The sequence below is a fragment of the Salvelinus fontinalis genome, chromosome 9 (assembly GCF_029448725.1).
Source record: "Salvelinus fontinalis isolate EN_2023a chromosome 9, ASM2944872v1, whole genome shotgun sequence".
Taxonomy (NCBI): domain Eukaryota; kingdom Metazoa; phylum Chordata; class Actinopteri; order Salmoniformes; family Salmonidae; genus Salvelinus; species Salvelinus fontinalis.
Window position 1 is genome coordinate 57,897,610 of NC_074673.1, and position 24,581 is coordinate 57,922,190.

Consider the following 24,581-nt stretch of genomic DNA (forward strand, 5'->3'; position numbering starts at 1 on the left):
TGGTGTCTTTCATGTGTGATTTCATGAAAGTGATTTTTAAAGTAATATATTTGAATTTGGCGCTCTGCATTTTTACTGGCTTTTGGCCAAGTGGGAAGTTAGCATCCCACACATCCTAGAGAAGTTAAGTCTCCTCAGGTTCCCGTGGTATTGGGATTCTCCTGGCTCCAGGGATACAATCCCCTCATTGACTGGTCTACCGGTGCCATCATGGGCTGGAGCCCGTTCTGCCACGCCCATTGCCTGAAGTCAGCGCAGCCTGTCCCGGGACGTCTTCCTGGGGCCTCGGATGTTGCCCCGGACCTCTCCGCCATGCCCGCGGAGTACCAAGACATCCTGGAGGTGTTCAGTAAGGCCCGGGCCACTTTGCTTCTGCTGCACCAACCTTATGACTGCAGGATTGATCTTCTCCCAGACACCACTCCACTCCGGGGACGACTGTACTCTCTGTCGGGTCCGGAGACCAAGGCTATGGAGACCTACATTGAGGACTCCCTAGATGCTGAGTTCATCCGTCCTTCTGCCTCCCCCACCAGCACAGGGTTCTTCTTTGTGGAGAAGAAGGACAAAACCCTGCGCCTGTGCTTCGACTACCGAGGTCTCAAAGACATCACGGTGAAGAACCGCTACCAACTACCTATCATCTCTTCGGCCTTCGAGCAGCTCCAGGGGGCCACCATGTTCTCCGAGCTGGACCTACGGAATGCCTACCGCCTGGTGCAGATAGGGGAAGGGGAAGAGTGGAAGACTGCCTTCAACACAGCCAGCGGCCACTACGAGAACCTGGTCATGCCATTTGGCCTTATTAACGCCCTTGCTGTGTTCCAGGTTCTGTTAATGACGTTCTCTGTGACATGTTGAACCGGTTCGTCTTTGTCTACCTCGATGACTTCCTCATCTTCTCCCGCTCCACCCAAGAACACGTGCTCCACATCCGACAGGTGCTCCAACGCCTCCTGGAGAACCAGCTTTTTATATAAGCAGAGAAGTGCGAGTTCCATCGCTCCACCATCCCCTTCTGGGTTACGTCATCGCTGCAGGGAGCGTACAGATGGATCCCAGGAAGGTAAGAGCGGTGGTGGATTGGTCCCAGCCTACGTCCAGAGTACAGCTGCAGCGTTTCCTGGGTTTCGGCAACTTTTATTGCTGCTTTATCTGGGGCTACAGCACCGTGGCTTCCCCCCTGTCTGCACTCACCTCTCCCAAGGTTCCGTTCACGTGGTCCCCAGCTGCTGATCGGGAGTTCCGGGATCTCAAACATCGCGTCACCACAGCTCCCATACCTGATCGGATTTATGGTGCTTTCCAGACAACTGGGAACTCTGAAAAAAACAAGGTAGAATAATGATGTCCGTGATCTTCAGGTCGGAGCTCTAGAAAGAGGCCCGAGTTCCTGAATTGGAATTCCGACATGGATGACCGTTCATATTTTCTCAGTCAGAACTATTTTCTTTCCGAGTTTCCAGTAGTCTTGAACCCAGCAGAAGTCATGCTGGATTGACAGCATGGCCAATGTATTCAACCTTTTCTGGCCCATGGTGTTGAATTTTTATCATTTAAACCTGGGAAAAGAGACCTTTAAGCCAAGACTTAGACCACACACCCACTCTACTGAATAGCTGAATAGCTGTGATTTGGGGTGGGTATTCTATGTTCTTTAGTTCTATTATTTGTATTTCTATGTTTTGGCCGGGTAGGGTTCTCAATCAGGGACAGCTGTCTATCGTTGTCTCTGATTGAGAACCATACTTAGCCCTGTGGCAGCTCCACGTACCAGACTGCCCAGACGTCCCCTCACTCCAGTGATGATCATGGCACGAAGCCTCCAGTGATGATCCATGGCACGAAGCCTCCAATGATGATCCATGGCACGAAGCCTCCAGTGATGATCCATGGCACGAAGCATCCAGTGATGATCCATGGCACGAAGCATCCAGTGATGATCCATGGCACGAAGCCTCCAGTGATGATCCATGACACGAAGCCTCCAGTGATGATCCATGGCAAGAAGCCTCCAGTGATGATCCATGGCAAGAAGCCTCCAGTGATGATCCATGGCATGAAGCCTCCAGTGATGATCCATGGCAAGAAGCCTCCAGTGAGGAGTCATGGCACGAAGCATCCAGCGACGGTCCCCGGTCCGGAGCCTCCAGCCACGGTCTTAGGTCCGGAGCCTCCAGCCACGGTCTTAGGTCCGGAGCCTCCAGCGACGGTCCCCGGTCCGGAGCCTCCAGCGACGATCTCCGGTCCGGAGCCCCCAGCGACGGTGCCCGATCCTTTTTATTTCTCTATTTGGTTTGGTCAGGGTGTGATTTGGGGTGGGTATTCAATGTTCTTTAGTTCTATTATTTGTATTTCTATGTTTTGGCCGGGTAGGGTTCTCAATCAGGGACAGCTGTCTATCGTTGTCTCTGATTGAGAACCATACTTAGGTAGCCCTTTTTCCCACCTGTCTTTGTGGAAGGTTAACTTTGTTTGTGGCACATTGCCCTGAAGCTTCACGGTTGTTTATTTTGTATATTGTTTTGTTGGCGTCATTTTTCTAATAAAAAGGATTATGTACGCTCACCATGCTGCACCTTGGTCTTCCTTCAATGACGGCCGTGACAATAGCAGGCTAGTGGTTGCTTTGCAACGCTTGCAATTACCCGCTGATTCCATCCTAACCACTCATTGTTGAATTTGCGATTTCCAACATCGTGTGTAATGTTTATGTCCAATGGCCGATGAGCACCGATACGTTCTACCTATAATTTCTCTTCATATGAATCAAATGAAGGATTGAAAAGGATTTAAGAAGATTGTCAACGTGATTAATAATGATGACTACTTGTTTAGCTTGTTAGCTAAGATTTTGAAGGTATGATGTTGACATGATCAAAGCCACGGTAGATATAACATGATTTGATGTCAGTATATCTGTGGCAAATGACCTTGAGCCTTCTTGGATTGGCACTTCTAATGTAATTCTATGACAGCACCCAAGGGACTTGAATTTTCGAGCTTTCCCTGTAGATTCTGCGGTGATGTAGTGTCCCCATGAGTGACAGAACACTGAGCAAATCACGGCACAACTAGATAACATTACCAACCCCTATGCTCTGTTTTTTCCATTGGCTGCCCCACCACCACAGAAAGCAATGAGCTAGAATGAAATACCTGCATTTGTGAGCTGCCTGCCTTTTTTTAGCTAACAGGTGGGTCGCCTGTAACGGCTGTCTTTCGGTGAGTTAGTAGACCAAGGCACAGCGGGTTGTGAATACATAATGACTTTATTGCAAGACGAATAACAGACACGAAATACACTTGACTAATTTACAAAATAACAAAACGAACTAGACAGACCTAAACTACGAACTTACATGAAACGAAAAACACATGAACGAACGAGACGAGACAGTACCGTGTGGTGCAAAAAACACAGACACAGCGACAATCACCCACAAACAAACAGTGAGAACAACCTACCTTAATATGACTCTCAATTAGAGGAAAACGCAAAACACCTGCCTCTAATTAAGAGCCATACCAGGCAACCCAAAACCAACATAGAAACAGAAAACATAGACTGCCCACCCAAAACTCACGCCCTGACCATCACACACATACAAAACAACAGAAAACAGGTCAGGAACGTGACATCGCCACTGTTTTGACTACATTAATACACTATAAGTGAATTTGTCCAAATACTTATGACACCTTCAAATGGGGTGACTAGATACGTAGTGTTTTAATTTCTAAATGGTATAACAGATCTTTGAAAATACCCTAAAATTAAAGCTGATATTCTATACTGCCTCATACAAAACATTTGATCTCAAATCCAAAATGCTGGAGAATAGAGCCAAATGAAAAGGTTTAGCTTAACTGTCCAAAATAAATACAGAGTTGTCAAATTGTGTTTTTATCACAAAGTGCACTATTGAGTCAACATTTTCAGCTCAATATACAAAAGAGAGATTATTTTGTAATCCTAAATATGAACACTATGAGCACAGGTAAGATCAGGGATATTGCCTCTGCTTCTTGAAACAGGTAAGATCAGGGATATTGTCTTTGCGTATTGAAACAGGTCAGATCAGGGATATTGCCTCTGCGAATTGAAACAGGTAAGATCAGGGATATTGCCTCTGTGTATTGAAACAGGTAAGATCAGGTATACTGCCTCTGTGTATTAAAACAGGTAAGATCAGGGATATTGTCTCTGCATATTGAAACAGGTGTCACGATCGTGTGGCGGATTGACGGACCAAAATGCAGCAGTTGGAAAATAAGCCATCTTCTTTTATTTTTAAAAGATGACAAACAATAAACACGAAACACTTAAACAAAATAACAAAACAACAAAACGACCGTGAAGCTACAAACGTTGTGCACATACATACAGGCTACAAACGTTCTACATAGACAATTACTCACAACCAATGAGAGCCTATGGCTACCCTAAATAAGGCTCCCAATCAGAGACAACCGAAATCAGCTGTCTCTAATTGGGAACTCATTCAGGTAACCATAGACTCTCCTAGACAACTAAACATACATAGACAACGCTAGACATCTACACTCAACACAAACCCATATACTACACCCCATAACCCCTTTACCATATAAACACCCAAAACTAACAAAACATAAACATTCCCCATGTCACACCCTGACCTAACTAAAATAATAAAGAAAAACAAAGAATACTAAGGCCAGGGCGTGACATAACCCCCCCCTTGAGGCGCGAACTCCGGGCGCACCATACACAGTCTAGGGGAGGGTCTGGGTGGGCTTCCCTCCACGGTGGCGGCTCCGGCTCTGGTCGTGGTCCCCACTTCACCACAGTCCCTAACCACCTCCTTAGCCTCTTCAAAATGACCCCTCTCCACATTAATCCCATTGCATTAAGGGACAGCTCCGGACTAAGGGCCAGTACCAGGGTCAGGGGCAGTACCAGGGTCAGGGGCAGTACCAGGGTAAGAGGCAGTACCAGGGTAAGGGGCAGTACCAGGGTAAGGGGCAGCACCAGGGTAAGGGGCAGCACCAGGGTAAGGGGCAGCACCAGGGTAAGGGGCAGCTCCGGACTGAGGAATGGCAGCTCCGGACTGAGGAATGGCAGCTCCGGACTGAGGAATGGCAGCTCCGGACTGAGGGACTGCAGCTCCGGACTGAGGGACTGCAGCTCCGGACTGAGGGACGGCCCATGGCTGGCTGACAGATCTGGCTGCTCATGGCTGGCTAACGGATCTGGCTGCTCATGGCTGGCTGACTGATCTGGCTGCTCATGGCTGGCTGACTGATCTGGCTGCTCATGGCTGGCTGACTGATCTGGCTGCTCATGGCTGGCTGACTGATCTGGCTGCTCATGGCTGGCTGACGGATCTGGCTGCTCATGGCTGGCTGACGGATCTGGCTGCTCATGGCTAGCTGACGGATCTGGCTGCTCATGGCTAGCTGACGGATCTGGCTGCTCATGGCTAGCTGACGGATCTGGCTGCTCATGGCTAGCTGACGGATCTGGCTGCTCATGGCTAGCTGACGGATCTGGCTGCTCATGGCTAGCTGACGGATCTGGCTGCTCATGGCTAGCTGACGGATCTGGCTGCTCATGGCTAGCTGACGGATCTGGCTGCTCATGGCTGGCTGACTGATCTGGCAGATCCTGTCTGGTTGGCGGCTCTGGCAGATCCTGTCTGGTTGGCGGCTCTGGCAGATCCTGTCTGGTTGGCGGCTCTGGCGGATCCTGTCTGACGGACGGCTCTAGCGGCTCCTGTCTGGCTGGCGGCTCTAGCGGCTCCTGTCTGGCGGACGGCTCAGTGGGCTCATGGCAGACGGGCGGCTTTGCAGGCTCATGGCAGACGGGCGGCTTTGCAGGCTCATTGCAGACGGATGGCTCAGATGGCGCTGGGGAGACGGATGGCTCAGATGGTGCTGGGGAGACGGATGGCTCAGATGGCGCTGGGGAGACGGATGGCTCAGATGGCGCTGGGGAGACGAGCAGTTCAGTCATCGCTGTGCAGACGGCAGACTCCTGCCGGCTGAGGCGCACTGTAGGCCTGGTGCGTGGTGCCGGGACTGGTGGCACCGGGCTGGGGACATGCATCTCAGGGCTAGTGCGGGGAGCAGCAACAGGACGCACAGGACTCTGGGGACACACAGGAGGCTTGGTGCGTGGTTTAGACACTGGTGGTAAAGGGCTGGAGACACGCACCATATAGCTAGTGCGTGGAGGAGGCACTGGTGGTACTGGATTGGGGCGGGGAGGTGGCGCCGGAAATACCGGACCGTGCAGGCGTACTGGCTCCCTTGAACGCCGAGCCTGCCCAACCTTACCTGGTTGTATGCTCCCCGTCGCCTGACCAGTGCGGGGAGGTGGAATAACCCGCACCGGCCTATGTAGGCGAACCGGGGACACCATGCGTAAGGCTGGTGCCATGTACGCCGGCCCGAGGAGACGCACTGGTGACCAGATGCGTTGGGCCGGCTTCATGACATACGGCTCAACGCTCAGTCTAGCCCGGCCGATACGTGGAGCTGAAATGTACCGAACCGGGCTATGCACGCGTACAGGAGACACCGTGCGCTCTACTGCGTAACACGGTGTCTGCCCGTACTCCCGCTCTCCACGGTAAGTACAGGGAGTAGGCGCAGGTTTCCTACCTGACTTCGCCACACTCCCTTTAAGGCCCCCCCCCAAGAAATTTTTGGGTTGTACTCACGGGTCTCCAGCCTTGTCTCCGTGCTGCCTCCTCATATCGCCTCCTCTCGGCTTTCGCTGCCTCCAGCTCTTCACGAGGGAGGCGATATTCTCCAGGTTGTGCCCATGGATCTTCTTCCAATTCCTCCTCCCAACTCCAGAGATCCTGTGTAGGTATGTCCTGTTGCCGCCTTCCATGCCGCTTGGTCCTATGGTGGGTAATTCTGTCACGATCGTGTGGCGGATTGACGGACCAAAATGCAGCAGTTGGAAAATAAGCCATCTTCTTTTATTTTTAAAAAGATGACAAACAATAAACACGAAACACTTAAACAAAATAACAAAACAACAAAACGACCGTGAAGCTACAAACGTTGTGCACATACATACAGGCTACAAACGTTCTACATAGACAATTACTCACAACCAATGAGAGCCTATGGCTACCCTAAATAAGGCTCCCAATCAGAGACAACCGAAATCAGCTGTCTCTAATTGGGAACTCATTCAGGTAACCATAGACTCTCCTAGACAACTAAACATACATAGACAACGCTAGACATCTACACTCAACACAAACCCATATACTACACCCCATAACCCCTTTACCATATAAACACCCAAAACTAACAAAACATAAACATTCCCCATGTCACACCCTGACCTAACTAAAATAATAAAGAAAAACAAAGAATACTAAGGCCAGGGCGTGACAACAGGTAAGATCAGGGATATTGCCTCTGCATATTGAAACAGGTCAGATCAGGGATATTTCCTCTGTGTATTGAAACAGGTCAGATCAGGGATATTGCCTCTGTGTATTGAAACATGTCAGATCAGGGATATTGCCTCTGCATATTGAAACAGGTCAGATCAGGGATATTTCCTCTGCGTATTGAAACAGGTAAGATCAGGGATATTGCCTCTGCGTATTGAAACAGGTCAGATCAGGGATATTGCCTCTGTGTATTGAAACAGGTCAGATCAGGGATATTGCCTCTGTGTATTGAAACAGGTCAGATCAGGGATATTGTCTCTGCGTATTGAAACAGGTCAGATCAGGGATATTTCCTCTGCGTATTGAAACAGGTAAGATCAGGGATATTGCCTCTGTGTATTGAAACAGGTAAGATCAGGGATATTGCCTCTGTGTATTGAAACAGGTCAGATCAGGGATATTGCCTCTGTGTATTGAAACAGGTCAGATCAGGGATATTGCCTCTGTGTATTGAAACAGGTCAGATCAGGGATATTTCCTCTGCGTATTGAAACAGGTCAGATCAGGGATATTTCCTCTGCGTATTGAAACAGGTCAGATCAGGGATATTGTCTCAGCGTATTGAAACAGGTCAGATCAGGGATATTGCCTCTGTGTATTGAAACAGGTCAGATCAGGGATATTGTCTCTGCGTATTGAAACAGGTCAGATCAGGGATATTGCCTCTGTGTATTGAAACAGGTAAGATCAGGGATATTGCATCTGCGTCTTGAAACAGGTCGGTATTGTGGTGAAATGGAAGAGGAAAGACTATGTAAATATTGTGACCTCAAAGAAATAGAGAATTAAACTCATTTTATCCTCTATTGCCCTTTCTACCACGATATACGCTTGCTCTTATTCCAGAAAGCACACCAGATATACCCTGGCATTATGTGGCTGAGCGATGAGGAGAAACGGAAATGTTTTCTGTCCATTGTGTATTTCCATTTGCGGAATATTTAATTATAACCTGGAATAAAAGAAAAAGGGCTACCAATAATTAAATTGTAAAAATATTGTGCTTCCAAATGGGAAATGGCATATGAATCTCCCATATGAATCTTCACTTTGTGCCAGACTGGGTTCAAATGCCTTCTGTTTCTTTTTGAATAAGAAAAGAAACAGAAGGATTTTTCTTGAATTTTTTTCTACATTGTAGAAAAATAGTGGATATCAAACCTATGATATAACACATATGGAATCATGTCGTAACCAAGAAGGAGAGTGATGGAGTGGTGCATCAGATGACCTGGCCTCCACAATCCCACAACCTCAACCAAATTGAGAAGATTTGGGATGAGTTGGCCCGCAGACTGAAGGAAAAGCAGCATATGTGGGAACTCCCTTAAGACTGTTGGAAAGGCATTCCAGATGAAGCTGATTGAGGGAATGACAAGAGTGTGCAAAACTGTCATCAAGGCTACTTTGAAGAATCTCAAATAAATTATTCTACCATGTAGAAAATAGTAAAAATAAAGAAAAACCCTTGAATGAGTAGGTGTGTCCAAACTTTGGACTGGTACTGTATGTGCATTCTTTTAAGGCTCTAGGGATATTATTGTCGTTTGGATAACCTTATTTAATATTATGTATCGATTTTACCTTACATTTTTTCACTCTTTATGCGATGCGCAATGCAGAGTACACCGGAAGAAGAATTATCATTTTTGTAATGTTTGTTCATCTGTCAATTTGACACAAAAATAACATTTTATTCATTCATTCAACACAGAATCATGGTTTAAAAGAAACAGTCCAGAAATGTCTGAAGGATAAAAAAACGTGTTTCGAAATGATGCCGTTTTTGATCCTGCTGGCACTTAAGGTTAAAGTAAGACGTGAATGAAGCCAATTTCAGGGTTTTTGGTATTCTATTTACTTCAGAAAAGTGCAAACTGTGCAGACAATAATTAATATGCTCTTGTGGGGATTCCAATATGCTAGAACTGCATTGCAATATTTCTAGACAATACCTTATAGAAATAATCACAAGAACATAGCATACTAGCTGCATTTAATTGTTTTTGCTATAGAATCTATAGCGATTACATCAGGTTACATCGACTGATGATGGCAGAGAATGGACTGACGTGTATTTGTCAGATCATGATCAGTGAACTTTGAACCCTATGACTAGATTCCGTCTGGTCTGGAAGGTTGAGAAATACCAATGGGGGTCCAACATGTGGCCACTAATGTTTGCTCAATCTGTCAATGTGTCCATTGACATTGGAGCATTGAAAAGTGTACTGCGTTAGTCATTTTCCACGAAATAACTGTTGTAGACACAAACACGCATCGCACTACACACAAACGCAAAGGCACACACTCATCACACACTCACACGCACAGTACACCCCTCCCAACCCCTGTCCCTCACCTGTCCCTCCCTCCCACCCAGTTCAAGTTCAAATCTACCACACAGTGACCCATTGAGACCCCACAGGTGACTCTCTAACTGCACCTGCATCAGCTAACATTCAGGTCATCTATCCATCTCCCTGTCTTTCTTTCTCTTTCCCTTCTCCCTCCCCTCTCTAGCTCCCTGTCTCTCTCCCTATCTCTCTCTCTCTATCCATCTCTCTCTGGGCACAGTGCAGCTCTCTGTTCATCGCTGTAGAGGCGACGCCAGGCCCGACATTCATTACGCCGCAACATCTGCACTCAATAAGGGGCCGCACAGTTTTTTTATGACTTTGGTACTATTTTCACGAGTATGTGGTCCATTTTCACAACTCTTAATACAAAACTCCAAACTGGTCCCACTTGTAACGCAGCCAGTCTTTCATTCAAGACCTGTCATTGTGCATTCATTTGGACTGTAAATATCTCTCACCACACAACCATTGATACACAAAATACACGTGTGTTGTGAAATGTAATGAGAAAATTGGTTTAATCACCAAAACACAACATAATGATATATTTTCAATTTAGTAGTTTTAACTACCAGTCAATCCAATAGAAAGCAATGCTTCCTGACACTTTTTTGGTTACTACATGATTCCATATCTGTTATTTCATAGTGTTGATGTCTTCACTATTATTCTACAACGTAGAAAATAGTAAAAATAAAGAAAAATCCTGGAATGAGTAGATGTGTCCAAGTTTTTGACTGGTACTGTATGTATATATTTTACACATATTTAACCCTTTTTTTTGGGTAGGCTCAAAACTACCTTCATACTTCGATTAGTTTTTTAAAACCGGTACTGGTTCCCTTCAGACAAGTCCCGTGATGCTTGCGGGGGTTGTAGAGCACAACGGAGAACAACATTGTGTTTGGGAGAGTCTCCCTTCCCATAGAGTGGTCATAATAGGTCAAATACAGTTGAAGTCGGAAGTTGACATACACTTCGGTTGGAGTCATGAAAACTCGTTTTTCAACCACTCCACACATTTCTTGTTAACAAACTATAGTTTTGGCAAGTCGGTTAGGACATCTACTTTGTGCATGACACAAGTAATTTTTCCAACAATTGTTTACAGACAGATTATTTCACTTATATAATTCATTGTATCACAATTCCAGTGGGTCAGAAGTTTACATACGCTAAGTTGACTGTGCCTTTAAACAGCTTGGAAAATTCCAGAAAATTATGTCATGGCTTTGGAATATTCTGATAGGTTAATTGACACCATTTCAGTCAATTGGAGTTGTACCTGTGGATGTATTGGCCCACCTTCAAACTCAGTGCTTCTTTGCTTGACATCATGGAAAAATCAAAAGAAATCAGCCAAGACCTCAGAAAAAAAATTGTAGACCTTCACAAGTCTGGTTCATCCTTGGGAGCAATTTCCAAATGCCTGAAGGTACCACGTTCATCTGTACAAACAATAGTACGCAAGTATAAACACCATGGGACCACGCAGCTGTCATACCGCTCAGGAAGGAGACGTGTTCTCTCCCCTAGAGTTGAACGTACTTTGTTGCAAAAAGTGCAAATCAATCCCAGAACAACAGCAACTTACCTTGTGAAGATGCTGGAGGAAACAGGTATAAAAGTATCTATATTCACAGTAAAACGAGTCCTATATCGACATAACCTGAAAGGCCGCTCAGCAAAGAAGAAGCCACTGAATGGTCCACAATTCACCCAACTTATTGTGGGAAGCTTGTGAAATGCTTCCTGAAACGTTTGACCCAAGTTAAACAATTTAAAGGCAATGCTACCAAATACTAATTGAGTGTATGTAAACTTCTGACCCACTGGGAATGTGATGAAATAAATAAAAGCTGAAATAAATCATTCTCTCTACTGTTATTCTGACATTTCACATTCTTAAAATAAAGTGGTGATCCTAACTGACCAAAGACAGGGAATTTTTACTAGGATTAAATGTCAGGAATTGTGAAAAACTGAGTTTAAATGTATTTGGCTAAGGTGTATGTAAACTTCCGACTTCAACTGTATATAGATTTTGAGATCTACAGAAATAAAATGTGTGTTTGTAAAGTATGCACAACTAAATGACATGCGTGATACATGATAACCATACATAATGACTACTCATTATTGTTAATTGAATTCCCATACTGGTAACCACAATTGGTCGGCATATTAAAGGGGCTTGTGAACACTTGCAATTACCTGCAACATGGAGCAGGATAGACAGCAAGGGAGAGGAAGAAATCAAAGAGCTCGTGGACAAGGGGCCCGTCAGAGAGGTGGGCATGGTCCCTATCAAAGAGGTCAAAGAGGTGGGCATGGGCCCCATCAGAGGTCAAAGAGGTGGGCATGGGCCCCAAAAAGAGGTCAGAGAGGTGAGTATGGGCCCCAAAAAGAGTTCAGGGAGGTGGGTATGGGCCTGGTCAAAGAGGTGGACAAGGGCCCGGTCAAAGAGGTGGACATCAGAGAGGAGGCGGCAGACGGCAGAGAACTGTCTAATGAAGTCCGGGCCATCGTTGTTGACCAGTCTGCCAGATTAGTTAACCCTAATCTCAAAAGATCAACTGTCATGAGAACATTTTGCCAAGAAAACCGGTAAATCTGCAGGATATGCACTATGCTTTACCAATACATTTACAGTTTGTAAAGAAATTTGTGGAGTGGTTGAAAAACGAGTTTTAATGGCTCCAACCTAAGTGTATGTAAACTTCTGACTTCAACTGTACAGTAGACAAACAAAATCTATAGGTTTACCAAACGGTTAAGTGATTAAAAACTTCTTAGGGATAGGTGTCCCGCTAGCTGGACACCAGCCGACAATATCCAGTGAAATTGGAGGGCGCGCAATTCAAATAAATAATCGTATATTAAATATTCATGAACATACAAGTATCTTATATCATTTAAAAGCTTAAATTCTTGTCAACTTCATTGAGGTAGGGGGTAGCATTGGGAAGTTTGGATGAAAAGCATGCCCAGAGTAAATTGCCTGTTACTCAGACCCAGAAGCTAGGATATGCATATAATTGGTAGATGTGGATATAAAACACTCTAAAGTTTCCAGAACTGTTAAAATAACGTATGTGAGTATAGCAGAACTCATATGGCAGGCACAAACCTGAGACAAATCCAACCAGTAAGCTGGAAATCTGAGGTTTGTAGTTTTTTTAAGTGATTGCCTATCCAATATCCTGTGTCTATGGGGTCAGATTGCACTTCATACGGCTTCCAGTAGATGTCAACAGTCTTTAGAAGCTGTTTCAGGCTTGTATTGTGAAAGGGGGTCGAATAAGAGCTGTTTCAACAAGTGGTCAAGCTGAAAGACATAAGTTAAGTTTCACGCATGACCGTGAGCGCAACGCTTGTTCTCTTTCCTTTCCTCTAATGACAACGGAATTGTCTGGTTGGAATATTATTGAAGATGTATGGTAAAAACATCCTAAAGATTGATTATATACATTGTTTGACATGATTCTTTTTTTACTTTTTGTCTGGACTTTGTGCCCGCGCTTTGTGCATTTGGATTACTGGACTAAATGCGTGAACAAAAAGGAGGTATTTGGACATTGTCAGGATTTGGCCAGGATTGTTCCGGTTTTGGTTACTAGATGCCCCCATTGGGCTTTTTTGACCCTTTTGTTTTCCCTTATTTCCAGTTATTATTTGCATCTGTGCCTTGTTACCCTTGTATGTATTTAAACCCTTAGTTTTCCTCAGTTCTTTGCTCTGTGTTTGAATGTTAGCACCCAGCCCCAGCCATGCTGTGAACTTTTGTTACTCCAGTTGGATTCTCTTGAGGTACTCTGTTTTTGTTCTCGTTTATTTATTTATTTTTGATTTTTCTTTTGAGGTTTTCCCTAATGTACTTACCACTTTTGTGGATTTACCTTGTGACTTGGAGGATATACCTTTTTTCTCTTGGAATTACTTTTGACGTTGTGGATTTATATTTTTGCCTGAAGTACTTTTATTTTTATTTTATTAAAACACCGTATCAAGTACTGCTGTGTCTGCCTCATCTTCTGGGTTCTGCCGACTATTAGTGGCTCAGTTTGCTAAGTGACTGTTTCTCTCACCGGTGACCCGAGTTCGTAACCGTGTCCTGACAGACATAAAGATGAACTTTATCGAACAAAACGAAATGTCACGAATCCCGCTTCCTGAGTCTGTTTTTGCCTGTGTTCTGTCCTGGAGTGTTTTTTGCCGGGCGACGTAGCTAGTTGGAAGATCTCTGAGTACCTGCACCTGTATCCCATCAGCTATCTGCACACCTGGTCCTGATCATCACCCCTCCACTTCATAAGCGCTGACCTGACATCCATTCCCTGCCGGATCGTTAGCCATGAACATCATTCACCCGGAACACTCATCCCATCCCTACCTGGTCGTCGGTGACTTCAGTTACTTCCTTGGATCTGCCTATTCAATCGCATCAACTCACCTCCGCTGCCCGCTCCGCCACTTGGATTTTTCTATCACTACATTTACACTTGTAAATAAATACTCACCTTCGTCTTACTCTCCTTGTCCTGGTCTGCTTCTGGGTTCTACTTTAGAAAACCGTGACAGAACGATCCGGCCAGGAATGAACCCAGCGGACCTGGACTCCGTTCGCCATGCCATTACCCATCAGGGGAAGATATTGGGACAACACAGCACGGCGCTACAGGAGATAGCGATTTCAGTCCGGAACTTCTCTGCTAGCTTGACGAGTATCCAGGATCAGCTCAGTTTGCCAGCGGATCCTCCCCCACCTGTTTCACCCCTCTCACCTGCCGCTTTTGGAGCGGTTTCCTTCCGTGAGCTCAAGGTACCGACGCCTGATAAGTACGAAGGGGATTTGGGAAGATGCCGTTCATTTCTTATGCAGTGTGGTTTAGTGTTTGATCTGCAGCCCCACTCTTACGCCACAGACAAGGCTAGGATAGCTTTTGTTATTGAACTGCTGCGTGGTAGAGCTTTGGAATGAGCTTCAGCAGTTTGGGAACAACAGGACACCTGCATGGCGTCATACCAGGAGTTCACGGCAGAGATGAGAAAGCTTTTTGACCATCCAGTCCGAGGTAAGGACGCAGCTAAGTGTTTGTTCTCTCTTCACCAAGGAGCTCGTTACGTGGCAGACTTTGTGATTGAGTTCCGGACATTGGCTGTAGAGAGTGGGTGGAATGAGGAGGCACTACAAGTGGCTTTTTACCAGGGGTTGTCGGAGCAACTCAAGGATGAGCTGATCTCCTATCCGGAGCCTTGTGACCTGGACAGTTTGGTCGCATTAGCTATTAGGGTGGATAACAGAGTTCGAGAGAGGAGGGAGAAGCAGTGGGTCCCGTCCAATCAATCAGCTACTCGGTTACCATTCGGGTCAGGAGGTGGACCAGAAGGTGTTAATCATGTTTCCCCACACGGGATTAGTGGAGGAGTCCTGCCGCCAGATCCTGAACCTATGCAAGTGGGGCGGCACGGGTTAACTAAGGACGAGCGCCAACGTAGACATGAGACCAACAGCTGCCTCTACTGTGGTAGCTCGGGACATTGCATCTCCGTTTGTCCTCAGCGCCCGTTAAACTGCTCGGCTTGTTAAGCTTGGGAGGTTTGTTAGCGAGCCAGTTTCAACCTCTCAAGAGCCCTGTCAGACCTCGTTTTCCTGCTACCCTCATAAATAAGAATCAGAGTTTAGCGATTAACGCTTTCATCGATTCAGGTGCCGATGACAGCTTCATTGATGCCGACTTAGTGGAACAGCTGGGCCTTTCCAAGGAGCAATTACCGGAAGCCATTGAAGCAACCACTCTGAACGGCAGTAGTCTGGCACGGATCACTATGAGGACTGAACCGGTTAAGATGTTGTTGTCGGGGAATCATTCAGAGGTTATTTCTTTTTTCATTTTGCCTTCCCCCCATGTTCCTCTGGTTCTTGGATACCCCTGGCTAAGAGAACACAATCCCTCGTTCGATTGGGTGACTGGAAGGGTAACTAGTTGGAGCATTGAGTGCCTTGCTAACTGCCTCAGGACTGCCTGTTCTCATGCTGTCTCCAGTCGGGTCAGTGAGTCTGCTCCTCCTGATTTGTCCCTGGTTCCTGAAACATATCACGAGTTGGGTGAGGTGTTCAGTAAGCAGAAGGCTCAGTCACTTCCTCCCCATCGACCTTATGATTGTGCGATTAATCTGTTCCCTGGAGCTACCTTTCCCAAGGGACGGTTATACAGTATCTCTCGACCTGAGCGGGAAGCCCTGGAGACCTACATAAAGGAGTCTCTTGCTGCAGGTCTCATTCGTCCCTCGTCATCACCCCTGGGAGCTGGATTTGTTTTTGTGAGTAAGAAGGATGGCTCTCTTCGACCGTGTATTGATTATCGGGGGTTGAATGATATTACGGTCAAGAACAAGTACCCCCTGCCCTTGATGAGCTCTGCTTTCGACTCTTTACAGGGTGCTACTGTGTTTACGAAGCTTGATCTACGCAATGCGTATCATCTGGTTCGGATCAAAGAGGGGGACGAGTGGTTGACTGGGTTCAATACACCTATGGGACATTTCGAGTACCAGGTGATGCCGTTTGGACTTTCCAACGCTCCAGCAGTGTTCCAAAGTTTGGTGAATGACGTGCTGAGGGATATGATCGGTCTGTTTGTGTTTGTTTACCTGGATGACATCCTTATTTTCTCCAAGGAGCTTTCCAGCCACATCCAGCATATTAAGCAGGTCCTGCAGCGGTTATTGGAGAACCGTCTGTTTGTGAAGGCAGAGAAGTGTGATTTTCACCCCCACACTACATTCTTCCTCGGGTACATCATCTCCAGGGGTGAGATCAAGATGGACCAAGAGAAGGTTCGGGCGGTTCGGGATTGGGCCCGGCCCGGTACGAGATTGCAGCTCCAGAGATTCCTGGGGTTTGCGAACTTCTATCGGAGGTTTATCCGTGATTACAGCCGGGTGGCCGCCCCTTTAACTGCTCTGACGTCTTGCACCAGAACTTTCTGTTGGACTCCTGAGGCAGACCGAGCATTTCTGAACTTGAAGGGCCGATTCACCAACGCCCCGATTCTCTCTCAACCTGACACTTCCCGTCAGTTTGTTGTTGAGGTGGACGCGTCTGATGTGGGGGTGGGCGCCATCCTGTCCCAGCGTAGCTCCACTGACGGTAAACTCCATCCCTGCGCCTTCTACTCTTGTCATCTTTCACCAGCTGAGAGAAACTACGATGTGGGTAACCGGGAGCTTCTCGTGTGAAGCTTGCCTTGGAGGAGTGGCGTCACTGGTTGGAGGGAGCGGAGCAACCGTTTGTGGTCTGGACTGACCACAAGAATCTGGCTTACGTGCAATCGGCTAAACGTCTCAACTCCCGTCAGGCCAGGTGGGCTTTGTTTTTTGGACGCTTCAATTTTTCCCTGACGTTCCGACCTGGGTCGAAGAACGGCAAGGCGGACGCCTTGTCCCGGATGTTCTCCAAGACGGAAGAGAGTGGGGCCAAGACTGAGACGATTCTTCCCCAGAACCTTGTCGTGGGAGCCGTTACATGGAGGATTGAGGAGGATGTGATGGCGGCCCTTCGGACGCAGCCCGGCCCCGGTAACGGTCCACCCGGTCGGTTGTTCGTGCCTGAGTCGGTCCGTTCTGATGTCCTTCAGTGGTCCCACGCCAGCAGGATAGATTGTCACCCTGGCGTTGCCCGGACTATGGCGCTACTGCGCAGACGATTTTGGTGGCCTGCCATGGGAGAAGATACCCGGAGGTTTGTTGCCGCTTGTCCTGTCTGTGCGCAGAATAAGAGTACCAATCGGCCCAGCTCTGGGCTTCTTCACACCCTACCTATTCCCCAGCGACCTTGGTCGCATCTGTCCATGGACTTTGTCTCGGGATTGCCCTCTTCTGTTGGGAACACGGTCATTCTGACCATTGTGGACAGATTCAGCAAGTTCGCTCACTTTGTCCCCATCTCCAAGCTTCCATCTGCCACTGAGACGTCCAAGATCCTTGTTAGGGAGGTTTTCAGGGTCCACGGATTGCCCAGTGACATTGTTTCTGACCGTGGTCCTCAGTTTACCTCTGCTGTCTGGAGATCCTTCTGTTTGGCCATTGGAGCTACAGTCAGTCTCACATCTGGTTTTCACCCCCAATCTAATGGTCAGGCGGAGAGAGCCAACCAGAAGATGGAGTCCACGCTACACTGTCTTGTCTCCTCTGATCCCACCTCTTGGTCCTCTCAGTTACCCTGGGTCGAGTATGCCCATAATACTCTTCCTTCATCAGCAACTGGGATGTCTCCCTTCCAGTGCCTGTATGGTTACCAACTTCCCTTGTTTCCTTCTCAGGAGAGGGATCTCTCGGTTCCCTCTGTCTAGGCCCACATTCGTCGTTGCAACCGGACCTGGCATCGGGCCAGGAAGGCCCTCCTTAGAGTTTCTGACCGGTATCAGATCCAGGCGAATCGTCGCCGTATTCCTGCCCCCACTTATACCGTCGGAGATAAGGTTTGGTTGGCTACACGGGATCTTCCTCTACGGACTGAGTCGGAGAAACTGTCACAGAAGTTCATTGGTCCGTTTGTGGTGGAGATAATCATTAATCCTGTTGTAGTTCGACTCAAGTTGCCTGCAAAGCTTAGAGTACACCCCACCTTTCATGTCTCCTGCCTCAAGCCGGTACTCCTCAGTCCTCTGTTTCCCCCCCCCCTCCTCGTCCTCCTCCCCCTCGGATGATCGGAGATGGTCCTGCCTACACGGTGCACCGCATCATGGACTCCAGACGGCGGGGTCGAGGGTTCCAGTATCTCGTGGATTGGGAAGGATATGGTCCAGAGCAGAGGAGTTGGATTCCTCGGCGTCAGATCCTTGATGCTGACCTGCTTCATGACTTCTACCGCCTTCACCCTGGCGCTCCGGGTAGTACGCCCGGTGGCGTTCGTCGGAGGGGGGGTACTGCCACGAATCCTGCTTCCTGAGTCTGTTTTTGCCTGTGTTCTGTCCTGGAGTGTTTTTTCCGGTGTCCTGGAACGCACCCTGTCTGGTTGCCGGGCGACGTAGCTAGTTGGAAGATCTCTGAGTACCTGCACCTGTATCCCATCAGCTATCTGCACACCTGGTCCTGATGATCACCCCTCCACTTCATAAGCGCTGACCTGACATCCATTCCCTGACGGATCGTTAGCCATGAACATCATTCACCCGGAACACTCATCCCATCCCTACCTGGTCGTCGGTGACTTCAGTTACTTCCTTGGATCTGCCTATTCAATCGCATCAACTCACCTCCGCTGCCCGCTCCGCCACTTGGATTTTTCTATCACTACATTTACACTTGTAAATAAATACTCACCTTCGTCTTACTCTCCTTGTCCTGGTCTGCTTCTGGGTTCTACTTTAGAAAACCGTGACACGAAAATGTATTGTCTAACATGGAGACCTGGGAGTGCCATCAGATGAAGATCATCAAAGGTAAGTGATTAATTTTAACTCTATTTCTGACTTTTGTGACACCTCTCCTTGGTTGGAAAATGGCTGTATGGGTTTTCTGTGGCTAGGCACTGACCTAAGATAATCGCATGGTGTGCTTTCGCCGTTAACCTCTCTAGGGTAGGTGGGACGTTAGCGTCTTCTTTAAGAGGCTCCTCTGTCCTCCACTCGTTACCTGTATTAATGGCACCTGTTTGAACTTGTTATCAGTATAAAAGACACCTGTCCACAACCTCAAACAGTCACACTCCAAACTCCACTATGGCCAAGACCAAAGAGCTGTCAAAGGACACCAGAAACAAAATTGTAGACCTGCACCAGGCTGGGAAGACTGAATCTGCAATAGGTAAGCAGCTTGGTTTGAAGAAATCAACTGTGGGAGCCATTATTAGGATATGGAAGACATACAATACCACTGATAATCTCCCTCGATCTGGGGCTCCACGCAAGAGCTCACCCCGTGGGGTCAAAATGATCACAAGAACGGTGAGCAAAAATCCCAGAACCACACAGGGGGACCTAGTGAATGATCTGCAGAGAGCTGGGACCAAAGTAACAAAGCCTACCATCAGTAACACACTACGCCGCCAGGGACTCAAATCCTGCAGTGCAGACGTGTCCCCCTGCTTAAGCCAGTACATGTCCAGGCCCGTCTGAAGTTTGCTAGAGACCATTTGGATGATCCAGAAGAAGATTGGGAGAATGTCATATGGTCAGATGAAACCAAAACTATAACTTTTTGGTATAAACTCAACTCGTCGTGTTTGGAGGACAAAGAATGTTGAGTTGCATCCAAAGAACACCATATCTACTGTGAAGCATGGGGGTGGAAACATCATGCTTTGGGGCTGTTTTTCTGCAAAGGGACCAGGACGACTGATCCGTGTAAAGGAAAGAATGAATGGGGGCATGTATCGTGAGATTTTGAGTGAAAACCTCCTTCCATCAGCAAGGGCATTGAAGATGAAACGTGGCTGGGTCTTTCAGCATGACAATGATCCCAAACACACTGCCCAGGCAACAAAGGGGTGGCTTCGTAAGAAGCATTTCAAGGTCCTGGAGTGGCCTAGCCAGTCTCCAGATCTCAACCCCATAGAAAATCTTTGGAGGGAGTTGAAAGTCTGTGTTGCCCAGCAACAGCCCCAAAACATCACTGCTCTAGAGGAGATCTGCATGGAGGAATGGGCCAAAATACCAGCAACAGTGTGTGAAAACCTTGTGAAGACTTACAGAAAACTTACAGAAAACGTTTGACCTCTGTCATTGCCAACAAAGAGTATATAACAAAGTATTGAGAAACTTTTGTTATTGACCAAATACTTATTTTCCACCATAATTTGCAAATAAATTCATAAAAAATCCTATAATGTAATTTTCTGGATTTTTTTTCTCATTTTGTCTGTCATAGTTGAAGTGTACCTATGGTGAAAATGACAGGCCTCTCATCTTTTTAAGTGGGAGAACTTACACAATTGGTGGCTGACTAAATACTTTTTTGCCCCACTGTATGTCCAAAATGTCCATTTATTTGGCGCGTTTGATCCAGAAAAACAACGGTTCCAACTTGCTCAAACATGACGACAAAATATATCAAAGGTTGCCTTTAAACTTTGCCAAAAAATGTCAAACTACTTATGTAATACAACTTTAGGTATTTTTTTACGTTAATAATCGATAAAATTGAAGACGGGATGATATGTGTTCAATACAGGATTAAAACAATATGTAGCTTGCCTTCTGTTTGATTGAAACGCATGTCTAGGACACCAGGAGTGCCTCGACTTCAAGATGGCCGTATTTCTTCGTTACACAAAGGAATAACCTCAACCTATTTCTCACGACTGTTGACATCCAGTGGAAGCCGTAGGAACTGCAAGCAAGTTGCTTAGAAATCTGGTGTCCCAATGAAACCTCATTGAAAAAACAGTGACCTCAAAAAAAAAAAAATCTGAATGGTTTGTCCTCGGTGTTTCACCTGCTAAATAGATTCTGTTATACCCACAGACAGGATTCAAACAGTTTTAGAAACTTCAGAGTGTTTTCTATCCAAATATACTAATAATATTCATATCTTATCTCCTGGCGATGAGTAACTGGCAGTTCAATTTGGGTATGTTTTTCATCTAAACGTGAAAATGCTGCCCCCTACCCTAGAGAAGTTTAAGCCTTTTTGAAATCGGACACAGCGGCTGGATTAACAAGAAGTTTATCTTTAATCCCATGTATAACACTTGTATCTTTCATCAATGTTTATGATGAGTATTTCTGTGATTTGATGTGGCTCTCTGCAATTTCACCAGATGTTTGTTTGAGACAACGCATTTCTGAACTTAACGCGCCAATTTCAAATTAGGCTTTTGGACGTAAAGACGAACTTTAACGAACAAAACACACATTTTTTGTCTAACATGTAGTCCTGGGAGTGCCATCCGGTGAAGATCATCAAAGATTAGTGATTCATTTTAAAGCTATTTCTGACTTTTGTGACACCTCTCCTTTGGAAAATGGCTGTATGGTTTTCTGTGGCTAGGCGCTGACCTATCATAATCGCATGGTGTGCTTTCGCCATAAAGCCTTTTTGAAATCGGACACTGTGGCTGGATTAACAAGAAGTTTATCTTTAAAATGGTGTGTAATACTTGTATGTTTGAGGAATTCTAATTATGAGATTTCTGTTGTTTGAATTTGGCGGCCTGCTAATTCACTGGCTGTTGGCGAGGTGGGACGCTCACGTCCCGAACGATCCCAGAGAGGTTAACCTTTCACGAGTATTTACCCCGGGTCCGGGAGCACCCCCCACCCCCCCCACACTGAGTAGCATCGCTAGCATAGCGTCACAATTAAATAGTAGCATCTAAATATCATTAAATCACAAGTCCAAGACACCTAATGAAAGATACAGATCCTGTGAATAAAGCCACCATTTCAGATTTTTTAAATGTTTTACAGGGAAGACAAAATATGTAAATCTATTAGCTAACCACGTTAGCAAAAGACACCATTTTTCTTTGTCCACCATTTTCTCTCTCCACCAGTAGCTATCACCAATTCGGCCAAATAAAGATATTGATAGCCACTAACCAAGAAAAAACCTCATCAGATGACAGTCTGATAACATATTTATGGTATAGGATAGGTTTTGTTAGAAAAATGTGCATATTTCAGGTATAAATCATAGTTTACAATTGCACCCACCATCACAACTCGACTAGAATAAATACACAGAGCAACGTATATTACCTAATTACTAATCATAAAACATTTCGTAAAAATACACAGCATACACTAATTGAAAGACACAGATCCTGTGAATACAGACAATATTTCAGATTTTCTAAGTGTCTTACAGCGAAAACACAATAAATCGTTATATTAGCATACCACATGTGCAAACATTACCAGAGCATTGATTCTAGCCAAAGAGAGCGATAACGTAAATATCGCCAAAATATATTAATTTTTTCACTAACCTTCTCAGAATTCTTCAGATGACACTCCTGTAACATCATATTACAACATACATATAGAGTTTGTTCGAAAATGTGCATATTTAGCCACCAAAATCATGGTTAGACAATGACAAAAGTAGCCCAGCTGGTCAGAAAATGTCGTGCACCATATTAGACAGTGATCTAGTCTTATACATAAATACTCATAAACTTGACTAAAAAATATAGGGTGGACAGCGATTGATAGACAATTTAATTCGTGCGTTTAACATTTTTCTACAGAACAACGATTTATCATCTTAAATATTTCTTACTATGAGGTGATCTTCCATCAGAATCTTGGGCAATGTATCCTTTCTTGGGTCTAATCTTCTTTTGGTCGAAATATGTCCTCTTGTCTGTCGAAATGCCCGTTCGACCGGGACCCCGAAACGTGCCCGGCGCTTCAAAGTGCACAACAAAGCAATGCCTCAAAATCGCACTAAACGGATATAAATTGCTATAAAACGGTTCAAATTAACTACCTTATGATGCTGTTAACACCTATAACGAGTAAAAATATGACCGGAGAAATATTACTGGCAAAACTAAAGCTTGGAAGGAGGCGAGTCGGATGTCCTTCACGCGCCAGGCGCAGGCAGCCAAAGGAAGTTACTTCTGGTATTTGGTGATTTATAGAGGCACTTATTGCGCAATCGACTCCATTCAAAGCGTCATCACGTACTGACACCCAGGGGAAGACGTAAGCAGTGTCTGTTTCTCCATAGCATTTACAGTGACCTTTAAACTGACTCCATATCAGGAAAAGTGCTGTAGAATGAGTTCTGTTCCACTCAGAGACAAAATTCCAACGGCTATAGAAACTAGAGAGTGTTTTCTATCCAATAATAATAATAATATGCATATTTTACGAGCAAGAATTGAGTACTAGGCAGTTTAATCTGTAGAGCAAATTATGCTAATGCGAAACAGCACCCCCTATAGTTGCAAGAAGTTAATCTAACTGTGTTGTCCGATTTACAATGGGCTTTATGGCGAAAGCATACCATGCGATTGTCTGAGGACGGCGCCCCATATCAACATATTTTTCAACCAGCACAGGCTTTAGAAGACCTTCCTCTGTTTGCAATCACAAGGGTCCCAGCTACAAAATGAATGGTCTTTTTGTTCGATAAAATCCTTCTTTATATCCCCAAAAGTTAGTTTCGGTAATCCACTCATTCAACATGCAGAAAAAGGAGTCCAAAAAGCTAACGCTAAACTTCGTCCAAACAAGTCAAACAACGTTTCATTTAATCCTCAGGTACTATAAAATGTAAATAAACTCTAATAATTCATACGGAAATTAGTATGTTCAATAGGAAAGGAGAATAAGTAAGTGCGGGCCCTCTCCATCGCGCGCCAAAGACTGATATTGTTCCGGTGCTCTTCTCACCAAAACAGAAAAATCTTGCTTGTTTTTCAAAAAACAAGCCTGAAACCTTGGATAAATACTGTTGACATCTAGTGGAAGCCATAGGAATTGCAATCTGGGAGACGGATTTACATAGGAACAATTATAAGAGCCTGGGACCTCAAAACCAAAAAACTTCTGGTTTGTTTTTAGAATCTTCAAAGTTTTAGAATCTTCAAAGAGTTTTCTATCCAATGCAACCAATTATATGCATATCCTGGCTTCTGGCCCTGAGTAACAGGCAGTTTACTTTGAGCACATCAGTCAAGCGGAAATTCAGGAAACTAGACCCTATCCCAGAAAGGTTTTAACCAGCACAGTTGGATTAAATGATGGTCAAATGTATTTCAACAAATGAGAAGAGAATCATTTGAAAAGTATTGTGATCAATT